Raw genomic sequence first — 15240 nt, forward strand, 5'->3', positions numbered from 1 at the left:
CCCGGAGCTAGAAGCCAGTGCTGACACTGATGGAGTGGACTGCAATGAGAATGCCCACATTATTGTCCTATCCTCTGATAACCAATGTAATATGAAAACTGACTACAGAAGAAAGGAACAAATTAAATCCATTAATCAAGCATATCTCTGCTAAACAGTTGTTCTAAAGAGATGAACAAATGAAAAATTTACTGTTTGTTTTCATGCTTTCAAGGATTGGGGAAGAAAATTAATTATAAGGTACTGGCCACACTATTAGTTAAGTTTTTTTCTTGAGGAAACTATTTATTGCATTGTCAAAGGACAAATGAACCTCATTAGGGAGATTAGTTTCGGTTGGTAGTTTTGCATTAGGACAAACTAATAATACACACTTCAAAAGATACCCTAAGTAAAATTATGGAAATTGAAAATCCATTTTTTAACTTCTTAATTTATGAACTGGTCGAAAATGACCATTCTATTACCTATCATGCAACCGGAAGGAAATCCGATGTAGCCCCACTTTTCACCCTGAGTGAATAGTGCCTGAAGGAGAACTATTTCAGTGTGGGTTTTGTAAGTGTGGTGATGATGAACTTACGTATTCAGGGCTTATAACTCGGCCATGGCATCTTACTCTTACGTTGAAGCATGTCAAGCACAGCTCCACACCAAAAGCAATTTTTGATAAGCTCCTTTGAAAGCCTTTTCTTTTCAAAATGTTTTAAGTGCCCTGGATAAATAGCAAGCTGACGTCTGGTATTCTGAATTTCCCTTTCAGTCCACACAGGGCAAGGCAGGAAAAGGAAAATACTACTTTGCCATCAATCCTGTCTGGCCAGTGGACTGAGGCTCCTGAGCTGGCCACAACAAGTGCAGTTCAGCTTCAATGTTCATTTCATCCCTGGCCTTTCTGTCGAGGCAGCTAACAAGGGGGCCAATTACTGAGCTTGTAAGGGGCAGTGCTAGACTGCAGACACCTGTCTTCCACAACCTGGAGTGAGACCAGACTCATTCCACAGAGTGTATAAATCAGCTGTGAAATAAAAATGACTTTTTTGGATTCAACTGACCTGGACTGGATTCAGACTGCTGACCCAGAAAGAAAAGGCTTCACATATCCCATTACCAATCCGGTGAGCCATTGAAGACATCCCTATCCTATTCTGACTTGCTTTTATTTATAGAAGTCTTGCTTTGTTTATGGGAATGTAAGCCAAATGGGCATTTACTTACTGTTTTTGTTTGCTTTGTTGGTTTAACTTCTTTAATTTAACAGTAGCTTTAGGGGCATGGCAGTTGACCAAATCAGGTCAAAACTGTAGCAAAGTTCACTGCTTCAATTCCTAAGCCCTATTATTGAGAAATGATGAAGGCAAAGTTGTAAAATGTTTTTCTTAATATAAAACTAAAGGGTTTTCTTCAGATATCTCATAATATCAAAAAAAAAAAAAAAAGAAAAGAGAAAAGTTCTGGCTTTTTTTTTTTTAAGAAAAATTATGTAACTCTGTAACAGTGATTCACATTGCCTAGGGAGCCTTCAGAATTAGCTAAGGATATTCTTTTTTCCAAAGTAAGGGTGCCACATGAGAAGAGTCCAGGGTAGGGCTTGAAGCTTACACAATATAGGGGGCCCTTTTAAAGAAAAATAATATAATTTGCAAATATGAAACTAGATCTCTTAGTTTGGGTTTCCCAAAAGCAAACTTCCAAAGGAGAACATAGGCAGGATTAATTTATGTGGGAAGGGACCAATGCGCACAATGAGGAAGTGAGATAATGACATGGAGAAGGGTGAAAGCCAATAAAAAGAACATAAATCATAGAGTCATCGCTTTGAGCAGTGGGGCTCGACCTTACTGTGGGATTTTAGGTCACACCTCAGAATGCCACATCAATGAGCGAGGAAGCTGGGGTCGGTACCTCTCCTCTTCCTCTTTGACTGAAAATTATTCTTGACGGTTAGTAACTCCCTGGCATTTTGGACCTTCTCTTATGCTTGTGATGTCCATGGGCTATGCACACTCACACAACCAGAGGAAGTCCATAGGGCTTAAGGTGGCAACCATGGAAGTGTACAGGAACTACCCAGTTGACTTCTGGAGTAAGTTTGGGGTCAGGAATACAAGAAGGGTACTGACAGCTCCTTCCATGTTAAGTATGAAAGCACATATTTAATTAAATAATAAGAATCATAGTAAATCAGGGGTGCCTGTGGCTCAGTCAGTTAAGCATCTGACTTCGGCTCAAGTCATGATCTCGAAGTTCGTTGAGTTTAAGCCCCACGTCGGGCCTGTGCTGACAGCTTGGAGCCTGGAGCCTGCTTCAGATTCTGTGTCTCCCTCTCTCTCTCTGCTCCTCCCCTGCTCACACTCTGTCTCTGTCTCTCTCTCTCTCTCAAAAATAAACATTAAAAAAATCCAAAAAATAATCATAGTAAATCACAAATTTAAAAAGGTAACCACTACGGTCATTCCAGCGCTACCCACCATGAGATTAAGTATGACACAGGAGAGGTCAAAATGGAGTGTGATAACAATCTTAATTGACTGCTGTGAAACCACCTTATTGTTGCAATAATATAATAATAGTAATAATAATAATAAATGAATAAACACATTGTTTCTAGGGTCTTTCCTAGTGTCTCAAAAGTGCTCAGCTTTAAGTAAGGACCCTGGAAATTTAGATTTAAGTAAGTTATTGGTAAATTGCCTATGGCTGCTATTACTGAGATTTTCTTATATCCCTCTCTCTTTGTTTTTTAATCTTTATTTATTTTTGAGAGAGACAGAAAAAGTGCCAGCGGGAGAGGAACACAGAGAGAGGGAGACACAGAATCTGAAGCAGGCCCAGGCTCTGAGCTGTCAGCACGGACCCTGATGTGGGGCTCTAAATCATGTACTTGAGATCATGACTTGAGCCCAAGTCGGCTGCTTAACCAACAGAGCCATCCAGGCACCCCTCTTATATCCCTGTTATGTGTATGTAGTTCAGAAATTATGTCAGGCACCACTTGTCAAAGTATTTTTGAATGAGAACGAGAATACAAAACTTGACAAAATAACGAAAAATTCCTATTTCAATACAAGCAAACATTTGTGACAATTGATAAACTATTTATAGCCTTGTTTCTCAGCCATGGCACTACTGATATTTTGAGCTGGATAATTCTTTTGTGTGCGTGGTGGACAGGTGTCCCAGGCATTTTAGTATGTTTAGCAGCATCCCTGACCTTTACCTTGAATACAGTAGTATGTCTCCCTCAATTGAAACAAACAAAAATGTCTCCAGACATTGCCAAAATGTCCCCAGGGCCAAATAACCCCCAGCTGAGAACCACTGATATAGAGGACAGAAAAAGTTAAAAACACCTAGAGATTTATCAAATAAAAAAATATCTGGGGTTTGTTTCAATTTGGTTCACTTGCCCACACATCTTAGATCTACCTCTATGCTACCATAAGAATAAAACAATCCTCTTATTCAATTTTTTAATATTCAAATTAGGATATCATTTGCACACACATGAATGAGAAAAGACTGAACCATAAGCTTGCGTGGAAGTTATAATTGAAGGTTATTAAAAAAAATAAAGACACTTTAAGGAGATACCTAGCTATCCCAGAGTGTTGAATATCCCAGAAAAGCAAGAATATCCCTGTTTTTATTTTGTTGTTGTTGTTGTTGTTTTTAAGTTCATTTATTTATTTTGAGAGAGAGAGAGAGAGAGAGAGAGCACAAACCAGGAAGGGCAGAGAGAGAATCCCAAACAGGATGTGCGATGTCAGTGCAGAGCCCAACACAGCACTCAATCTCACGAATCATGAGATCATGACCTGAGCTGAGATCAAGAGTCAGACACTTGACTGAATGAGCCACCGAGGCACCCCGAATATCTCCTGTTTTTAAATAATTAAATAATTCTAGGGTAGAAGCCAAATATTTTATTAGTTATTTAAAATTTTTATGTAAAAATGGTGGGCTTAGGGTACTATTCAATTCCTCTCTGGTATAATATCAAATGAAAACTTTCTTTATGTAGAAGAAATATTTATGATCTATGATACATGTATAAAAAGTGTTTATCTCAAAATATACGTCAATAAAGAATAGTGTTATTTAAAAACATAAATATATGGCAAAAATTCCGTTAAATTACCATATGCTATATGTTAAATTACCAATTACTACCATATGCTATAAAACTTTGCCAAGTTCTTAAAGGTAAATAAGTAAGGTTGACCTTTCAACAACACAGGGTTAGGATTGCCCACCCCCATTGTGGTTGAAAATAAATACACTTATAACTTATGACTCCCCCCAAACTTAATCACTAATAAGCCTATTGACTAGTAGACTTACTGATAACATGAACAGCTTATTAACACATATTTTGTGTGTTATATGTGTTATACACTGTGTTCTTACAATTAAGTAAGTGGGGGGAAAGAAAATATTACTAAGAGAATCATAAGGAAGAGAAAATATATTGACAGCACTGTATTATATTTTTCAAAAAAAATCTGCATATAAGTAGACCTACGCAATTCAAATCTGTGTTGTTCAAGGATCAACTGTGTAAGCAGGATAAACATTTTGCCCTCAAGAATTGGCAATCAAGTAAAGGAAGGAATATAAGTTCATGAATAATTATGACACAATTACAAACAATAAATGTAACAATGTAATGCCAAATATTGCTATTCCTTCCAAATAGTATCCTAGTAATGATAGAAAATGTTAAGAGGTGCACACACACTCACACACACACACATACACACACACACACACACACACACAAAGTTCTGTAGGTAAATAATTTGGAAAATACTGGATGGCACACTCCTAGATGCATCCATATTATCATATAAAAGCCTCTGGAAGGTTTGTCAGAAGAAACATTGATTAGAGTTTGCTTAACCCAACATTTTACAAACTAATTTGTACAGAGCACAATTCTTTCACAAGATTAAAGTTTGTTGAGCCATTAAATAAGAAAAGATGTATTAGAGAATTTAATTTCCACTGAAAAGATGAAAACAAGTATAATAATGAAAATGCAATTTGCCATGGACACTGTAAGATGAAGAAAATGTTCCCATAAAGGAATGTCAACAGAGACCACAGAAGGTATAGGAAATACCCAAGATTAAAAAAATTCAGGTTATATCGAATGAGCCTGAGGGAAGCTATTCCTCCAAATGTAAAATCTCAGCAGTATAGGGCAAGTGTCTCTGAAATTTTAGTTCCAGGTCAGTGAATTTCAGGGAAAGGTATCTGGACTTTATTCTGTAGGCCATGGAGAGACACAGATGCTTTGTGAAAACAACATGATCGGAGTAGTAGCTTAAAATTGGATGATGGAAAATTAAATTAACATAGAAGGCAAGTTACAAAGTCCAAGAGAGTTTAAAGACATTTATTTTAGAACCATGTCTTGTGAAATATAAGCAAGTGCATAGTTCCTGCTGGACCCTTCACTTGGTGATAAAGGACACAACCCTTGGCCTGATAGTTAAGGCCCTTCACAAGGCCTTCAAAAGGCCTTCACTGATCCCTTTTTGCTTATTTAGTAGCTACCCTCCCTGGTCTTATCTCACACCTCCCATCTCATATAATCTATACTCCAGTCTAGATGAATTACTCAGTGTTCAGGTAGTTCATCTACAAATCAGAAATGAAATTAGGAAAAGAGATTTAGATATAGAAGTAATCCACTTGAGATAGAAATCAGTTATGTTACATAAAATCACTTTTGCAAAAAAGTTACCCATAAAACACATATGAATAATTTATAATACTTACAGTAATCATAGCAGGTATTGTTCAATTATTGTTTTTACAGTAGATAAGTTCGGGTCCTGGCTAGCTCAGTGACTAGCTGAATTTGGCTGGTCATCTAACTGCTAGTTGTGTGCTTCTGGAAAGGACTTAACCCTTCTATGTCATAGCTTTCTTGATTCTTAAATGGAGGTTATAATAGAACTTATCTCCAGGGTTTTCATGAGGATTAAAGAGGTAATTGATACACATGCTTAGTACAAGTTTTGGCATATATCCTAAGTATTCAATAAATGTTAGCTCTTATTATCATTACAATAGTATTAAGTATTACTTGAGTATCACCACTTTCATCTGGAAAATGAGTCCATTGATACATTGAGTTCCTCACAGAAATGTTATGAATCTCAGATTATCTAGGGCGCCTGGGTGGCTCAGTCGGTTAAGCCTCCGACTTCGGCTCAGGTCACAATCTCGCGGTATGTGAGTTCGAGCCCCGCGTCGGGCTCTGTGCTGACTGCTCAGAGCCTGGAGCCTGTTTCAGATTCTGTGTCTCCCTCTCTCTCTGACCCTCCTCTGTTCATGCTCTGTCTCTCTCTGTCTCAAAAATAAATAAACGTTAAAAAAAAATAAAAAAAAATGAATCTCAGATTATCTACTTATCAACTCTATGTGAAAGTGTTATTTATACTCTAAAGTGCTCCCTAAGTAGAAAATATTATGAGTATAACTTGAGTAGTTTTTACTTCTATCTACAGTGACTCAATGAATCCAACCACTTTCCAAAATCTTCTCTCCTGATTAATCAGGATTGTTTGGCATGAAAATTGGATTTTCAAATCTAGGTTTTGCTAAAAGGCACTTCTTTATTCTTATTGCTTAAAAGGTAACACTGAGTTGAAGGAAAATCTACAGAAGCCGGGCTTCCTCTAGGGATGTCATATAAAACACATGTTTAATCCAAGAATTACTCTTATTACCTTTTCCCATCTTATCTGTGCTTCTTATTTGGAGCCCCCTTATTCGTTTAGCCTTTTCCATGGAGACATGAAAGCTGATGGCTCTGAGACCACGTTCTCAGGACTTTAGGACCTGAGAAAAAAGGGAATTTCCCTACCAACTACTATACTTGGAAAACTCCAGGCGAAGGAATTTGATTGTATCTTGTGTCACATTCTTTTTCATGTGTCAGTCCATTAATTCAGGAAATATTATATAAAAACTTATTATGTTCCAGGTCACGTTCTCAGTCTAGGTATAAAGGAATGAACAATACAAAGTCTGTCTATCTGTATGTCTCCCTTTTTCTCTTTCTCTGTGTGTGTATGATTTTAAATTACATTGGGGGAATCAGAGAACCATCAAGAAAAAAAATGTATTTAGTTAAGTAAAGGTTCAATGAAGGGCTTAATACAGAACAGTATGACACAAAGAGGGCATTTCAGACAGCTAGAAAAAATGGCAGCGCTACACTGGGCCAATTTAGTCAGTTTCCCTCCTTCCTTCCTTCCTTCCTTCCTTCCTTCCTTCCTTTCTTTCTTTCTTTAAACATTTTATGTATATATGTATGTATGTATGTATTTTTTAGAGGGGGGAAGGGGAAGAGATATTGAGAGAGAGAGAGAGAGAGAGAGAGAGAGAGAGAGAGAGAGAGAATCACAAGCAGGCTCCACACTCAGCACAGAGCTGATGTGGGGCTTAATCCATGCCCCTGGGATCGTTACCTGAGCCAAATCAAGAGTTTGGCATTCAACTGACTGAGCCACCCAGGTGCCCCTGGTCAGTGTTTCCTAGTCAGGGTTAACATAAAGTTAAGTGTCATCTGGGTGCTCAGTTATGTGTCCGACTTCGACTTCAGCTGAAGTCATGATCTCACAGTTTGTGGATTTGAGCCCCACATCAGGCTCTCTGCTGCCAGCACAGAGACTGCTTCAGATCCTGTTTCCTTTCCTCTGCCTCTCGTCGACTTGTGTGTACTCTCTCTCTCTCTCAAAAATAAATAAAAACATTTAAAAAAAAAAAGAAACAAAGGTGAGGAAGAAGCAGTTCACTCAAAGGAAAAGTGTGTGCTTATTTCCTATTTTATTATCCCCAAAGACATGATGATGAGCAAATGAAAAAAGATGTCCATTACATCCTCTTGTTCAGTCTTTTCACTGCCATAGGTATGTTTATGTTTCAGACAAGGCATAATAAAAACACAGGATCACATTACAAATGGCTTCCTAGCCATCTTGGCTACTTCAGCCACAGAAGATGCTACTTAGTCATTCGACCATTTAGTAGTTTATGAAGAAACCCTAAAGGTTCCAAGCCTTTCATTCAGGAAGGAATGAAATTATTAAGCAACAATCCTGAGAAATTATTTTACATTGTGAATTAAAAATCTATTCCTAAAAATGTATGAAAAACTGTTACATAACAATGTATAAGTTGGAACATACCTATTGTACAACTAAACATTTTAAAAACTGATCCTTGAGATGGTGTTTGAGAGAAGAAACAAAGTGTAATGGCCAAGCTAAATTCAAATTTAGATATCACCAGTTATTTTGTACACATTTTTTGGGCTGCTAATACACTTTCCATTTAAATTTTCATTATTGATATGTGTTTTGTCTTTGTATTGATGGAGTTGCAAAAGTCTGGAGGTCAGAGGAAGAATATAAAGAGAGGTTGTTTACCATTCTCTCCACAGTACTGCTTCTGATACTTGCACACAACCTTATTAAAGCACTTTTTGTACATTACTTTAATGTCTTTGTTTATGGTTCTGTATCCCCTACCAACCTGGATGTTTATTAGGGCTGGTACTATTCAGAGTTCTTTTTTCATCTGGGATTCTTCTTCTTAGAGAACGTTTCACCTTAGAGAAACAAAATGCATGAGGCAAACTGATCACTTATTTCACTTCTCAGCATAATGTTGGAAGAGTCATAAAATTGTTTCCCTTCATCGGGGGTGCAATGTGGCAATACAGGGGTGGTCGTGCAGACTCAGCTCAACCTTTCCAGCAATTTAATTGGATGCCATTGGGCGCTGTCTCCATGGAGCATTTCCCATAAGAAAAGGATTCTTTTCTGTGACCTCCAATGTAGTGAAAACTATTTGGCTCAATTTCATCTTTTCCAGAAGAACAGATCCAAAGAGAAATTACAAAAGAAATGTAATAGCATTTTTACTCCTTTCTGCTGGAGGGGTTTGCAATGTGACTGCTTTAAAACTTACTATTTTGCAAAAGCCAATTTTCTTCAAGAGGCCGTTGGCACTCAAAATCAGCAGCACAATAAACTTGCCCGAATCAGACTATATGTTGAATGATGAAAAAAATCGCTGCAATTTTATAAAGCAGAATGACTTGCTTTGTTATATTATTTATTTATTTTACTATATAATACATGTTAGAATTGAGATGAAATGGGTGTTTCTGGTTTAAGTTCAATGCTTACTTGACAATTTGGTGAACCCAAAAGTAGATACTCTATTGTACTCTCAGAGTAGGTAGCCTCACAAGGGTTGACTACTCAGACATCTGAGCCTGACAAGCCTGGAGTCAATCCTCAGCTCTGTCACTTACTAGCTGTGTAAAATTAGGTAGCTTCTTTGTGCCTTGTTCTTTTTCTGTAAAATAAGAATTATATATATATATATATATATATATATATATATATATATATACATACATATATGTATATGTATATGTATCTATATATATATGTTACTAGACATATTCACAATATATGCTCATATGTGTATACATGTGTGATGATATCTCAACCCCAATTATATATTCACTAACTGGTAAACATTTACCAGACTGGTCCACAGAACCACTGGAACCACTGGACTTTAGCTACTGTTGGATATTGATGAAGAAGACATTTGTCACCCATCCTCCACATATCCCCATTAAAGGAGGGCCATAATGATCATAATGACACTTCAGATCTTAATGGCAACTCAAATCCTGTGTGCAATAATCCTCAGAATATCTAAGCATTTCTCTTTCCTCAGTGAACCGTCACCTGAGAGCAATCCCCTTCCTGGCTGCCACACTTACCAATCGCCATGTTATGAACTAGTTCCTTACCTTTACCTGAAGTAACTGCTTATGAAGGTGTGATGAAAATGTGCTTCATTTTTTGTTTCCCTAAAATCCAAAACCTTGACTACCTCTCCTTACTTCTCACTCCTTTTCCTTTCTTGATTATAAGCTTGTGTATATTTCAGGCTTCTAGTCCTTAACCCCTCCCCCACATTTTGCTCCCAAACCTGACCTCTCAGTGACACCACTGTGTTCCCCTGTTCATGGTTCCAGTCCAAATAAACACCACCATCAAGTGTATATCCCATAGGAACGCAGCAAAAATGCCCAGTTTTCCCTCTTCAAACTCTGTAACTCTTCCCCTCTACTGTTGAACTTATTAATAGTCCTCTGTGGTATCAATAAACGTTCACTTCTAGACTTTCCAAGCCACTTGCATAGCTGTGCTTAAATGTGTTTTACAAAAGACATTTTCACCTATGTTCTTATTTTCTCACTATCATTTTCTAAATGGACTTTTTTTTTAGATTACCACCACCATTTATGTTGTTGTTGCTGTTGTTGTTGTTATTGTTGTTCTGGATGCCAAGACAAAAACTAGCCGGTAATTCAGAATACTATGAGGCATTAGAAAAATATATGACATTTAACTTTAACTGAATGTTCATTCTGCTCAAATATTTTAAGCCCTAGAATACTCCCCTAAGTACTGTTTCATACTTTTATGATTTTCTACATCTTTCTAGATGACATAATAGTCACATAACATACAGATAGAGCATTCTGATATCTTCCTTTCAAATTGAATTCTTTATCATTATGTCATGCCCTTTAAATTTAGCTGTGAGTTAGGGCAGGGCACTATAATGGTAAGACTCTATCAACTTCTGGTGCACCTCTGTTCCTAAAGCATTACCTTTCTTCTTAGGCTTTTTTTTTTTTTTTAAATTTATTTATTTGTTTTGAGACAGGGGGAGGTAGAGAGAGGGGGAGAGAGAGAATCCCAAGCTGACATTACAGAGCCCAACATGGGTCTTGATCTCATGAATCATGAGATCATGACCTGAGCTGAAATCAAGAGTTGAATGGACGCCTAACTGACTGAGCCACCCAGGTGCCCCTCTTCTTAGGCTTACAGATCTTTATCTCCTCATTACTGCAAGAATGCAGGATACTGAATTTTTCTCTTCAGAGGTTTTTAGATCAGATCCTTAACATTTCACTTCACACAGTTTCAAAATCTGGGAAAGGTCTTGAGGTATAAAATGGGTATGTGTTTAAGGTCTCTCATATCCCACTTCAGCGACATATGAAGGCCAAAGATCCTACTGGTTCTCTATTCCTCAGCTGTGTTTTTTGACCAGGACTATTCCCAGGTTCTCAGTCTCTAAGTAGCTCCATATTAGTGTGTACCAGCAAAAACTAACCCTAAGTCCCTAATGTCAACACACCCCTACCTTTAATGCTATCTTCCTCTCTTGCTATCAAACTCCTTACCCAGGTGGGTGGGCCTTTTGTTCCTAATTCCGCTTGTCCTTTTAGACTCAGAAAATTTCTGATGTAAGGAACTATATATTCAAGGCCCTTAAATCTCCAAATATGTCATTTCAGCAACTCATACCACCATTAAAATATTTGGTGATTTGGCTCTTGATCCAGGAGGGGCTCTTGGCTTGGCCCATGCTCTTGTCTACAATCCATGCCTAGCACCAGCAAATGCTTACACTGAAAAATAATAGCTGCCAATTGTCAGTTCACATATGAACATTTCTCCCTTCTCTGGAGCTTTCATTCACTTTAGTCTTTCCACGGCTTCCACTGCTCTTGGCTTTAAAAATACAATTTTTGGAACTTATCCAGGCTTCTTTAGTAGTTGTCGGAGAAAGCAATGCCCTGCCAAGACCAACTATACCTAACTCAAAAACAAGAGTTCAGTTTTGTTTTAATGTTCAATTTGTCCCTCTTGGCCTCTAGTTTTCTTTCCTGTAAGTTGAAATTTCTATCTGATCCTACTAAATACAATCTTCAGTACCCATGAAAAAATATTTTCCTCCCAGCAAGGCTCACCTTGAGTTTTCCTATCTCAAATACGGAATCAGTTATTCTACTAAGAGTCCTGGTTCTTTTAGTGAAGAATGACATTAGAGTAGTAGAGGCCAAACTCTTAGCACAAGGTTGTATTTCAAATTGTTTCATGGGATAGCTGGGAAAGTGCTACCAGAAACTCAATGGTTGTGAAAAAAAATTATCCTTGAAATACTATTTAATGTTATTTCTAATTTGATTACAAATATTACTATAATAAATTTATTGACATACTTCCTTCCTTCCATACTTTCAATAAAACCTAATGTACTACTTTCTGATATTATAATATATTGTTTAACTTATTACCAAGTCTCCCCTTTTTTTCTTCCTGTATATTATTTATTTATTTTTTTTTTAGTTCTTGAATTAAATGTCCAGAGGTTAAGGCAAGGAAGTCAGTAGATAACGACCATCAAACTCATTTTAATATCAATTACCCAGAAAATATAAGAAAAACTGTTAGCCTTTTTTCTGAAAGCAAATAAAACAGACAAACACATTCACTACCCTAAGTCATATATATATTTCAGATTAAGTCACAAACAATTAGTAGAGGGCAAGGAAAAGTACAAAGCAAACCAATATCACATTTTGGTTTTATTTTTTGTTTGCCTAAAACTCATCTTCTCTGTGTGAAAAGCTGCCATTTATATGGTCACTTGCTCTTATCTGAAAGGATAATAAGTATTCTTTTATCTCCCCAAGAGCGTCAAGTGATTGTAGACCTGACTAGGTTCTTACATCAAGCTCCCTCAAGTGCCAGGAGACTGGAATGCTATCTTCCAGGTTCTTTATATTTCCAAAAAATGAAGTAGAGACCTGAGAGACATCTCTAGATCATAAAAGCCAGAGACAGCAGGCATTTATCTAGTCCTTGGAAAAATGAATTTACATTCCAAAAGTTAGTGTGAGATCAAAACACCTTTTCATCAAAGGAACAAAGGTGTTTTTCCCTTCTTTCAGGAATCTATATTTTTGGGAAAATACACACACACACACACACACACACACACACACACATATATTCATACTATGTGTATATATGTATATAGATATATGTTTGCATATATATATTTATACACATATATATGTATGTATACATACACACTTGTTTTTGTCCTTTACCAATTAAGTATCTGGCCACTTGTGTAGAATATTTTTCCAGCTGACATTCATCATGTCATTAGAGGTAAGTTCTGGGGCAAGAAGGGATGAAACATTTATTATTTGCGATACGGTAATTAGTTAGAAATGTTTCTCTGATCCAGGCCATACTCAGGAATGTATGAAAGACAATTGTACTTTTAGTTGCTAACATATTTTATTTGTAGCTCAAAAGTTACATTATATTTAGGTACCTACAATATCAGAACATGTACAAAGGTATGGGCATGGTCTGTGGCACTATATTCTGATATAACTGATCCAATGAAAGTTTTCTCCATTAATTATCACCCTAAACACTCAGCTCATAAGCTCATCTTCAGAACTCCTAATGCCATTAGATTTGTGTGTATGTGGTGTGTGTGTATCCAATATAAAGCAAATTACATATATATATGTGTATATAGTCTATATATATGTGTATATATACATATATGTATATATAGACTATATATATATATAGTCTTCATAGCGCTACCTATTTAGCATCCTCACAGCTTTAATAATTAAAAAAAATATTTTACAACATGTCACTTGGGCTCTTTTTCCCCCAAAGGTTTGTAGACAGATACAATGCTACTATCTTCCACTTACTTCATAGTTCAGACACTACGAAAATTATAGCCATTAGTCAACCTAAATGATTTCACTGTTTGTAGTCCTGAAGATGAATAATCTTAAAATATTTGCATAACCTTGTTTTTGAAACTCCATCTTATTTCTAAACTAAGAAAGGTATCTTCTCCTAAAGAAAATTATAGTGGGAGGAGAAGAGTCAGTCAATATATCAGTTACAGTGCCTTGAGACTATCACAATGTATTAAATAGAGTAACACCAGAAATAAAGACACTTATAGTTATCGATTTCTCATGTATGGATAAGTCAAACACTTAGCTGTTTTACCCACCCTGGCATCACGTTGACATTTATATATCTATTTAATAAAACCAGAGATGTCTTCTTGTATACTTTATAAAATTTTTTACTGTCAATTGAAGAAATTGAGGACATGTTACATCAAAATATGATGCTTTGATATACTGATCATTTTGATCTGAAGGTGCTTAAAAACAACAAATGCAGGGACAAACCTTGTCTAAACACCCCTTATCTGCTTAAAGAAGGATCCTGCAAAACAAAAACAAAAACAACAAAAACAAAACTCAATTGTAATAAGTCCCTTCCCAAGGAGTTTAATCAACAAAGGGAAGTTTGACTCTTTTTACGGTAGAGAGAAGTCAACATCACTCCCAAATTGTCACAAACTATCATCTGCCCACCTATTTTTCTAAGGGCCCATTCATGTTTCCTAAAAATAACTTACACTCCCCTAAGTTGCCTACACTGCCCCTCCCCTTCCTCTAGTAATATTAAAAATAAATAAATTCATAGACTTTTTCTCGTTAATATGCCTGCTGTCGGTTTATTTCATAGACTCAGCTGTGTAAGGTAGGAAGGTAGAAAGCCTTGCCTTCCCTTGAACAATGAATAATAGTGTTAATCTTTTACTTTTATACACAAAATGTTCAAAGTTTCTCTGTGATGATGAGATAAAGCTTTCCATGCCTTCCTTATCAAGATTTGATCTAATTTTCTGCCACCCTGATCCTTGTTCTCAGCAAAAATATTCTCAGATCCAGTTTGATTTGATACTCCTTGTCACCTAAATGCACCACAGGAATTGCTATATAATTATTTTCTTATCTAATTTCCCCCATCAATGATGGCCCTCTCCAATTTCTTACACATTAATCTTCCTATTTTAGAAATAAATTAGAGTCAACATTTGAGGTTTTGTAAGTCAAGTACCCATTTCCTTTTCACCTTATGGATAAACTTATATTTTCCTCAGGGAATTATATATTCCTAACTCTCCACTCACTGTGGCACTAAATGGCAGTGTTGTCACCCCCCCCCCCCCCCCCCCCCCCCCCCCCCCCCCCCCGTCTTAAGAGAGGAAAGCAGCAGTGGACTCTCCCTTTTGCAACCAAGGTGCTAAATTCTTTTGACTATAGGTCAGTGAAGGTCACAGAATTCAAGTTAGTCCAATCAGACATATTCCTAGAATTTTAGCCGGGTAACCTAGAGAAAATGATTTATCTACTGTGCTTGGTAGTTCTGTGAATTTACGCCTGAAGCTATAAGGGATAGAATGTGAAAAAAGCTTGGCTGATACTGT

Source organism: Panthera pardus, unplaced genomic scaffold (assembly GCF_024362965.1).
Source record: "Panthera pardus isolate Hobbes unplaced genomic scaffold, ASM2436296v1 HiC_scaffold_16, whole genome shotgun sequence".
NCBI classification, from domain to species: domain Eukaryota; kingdom Metazoa; phylum Chordata; class Mammalia; order Carnivora; family Felidae; genus Panthera; species Panthera pardus.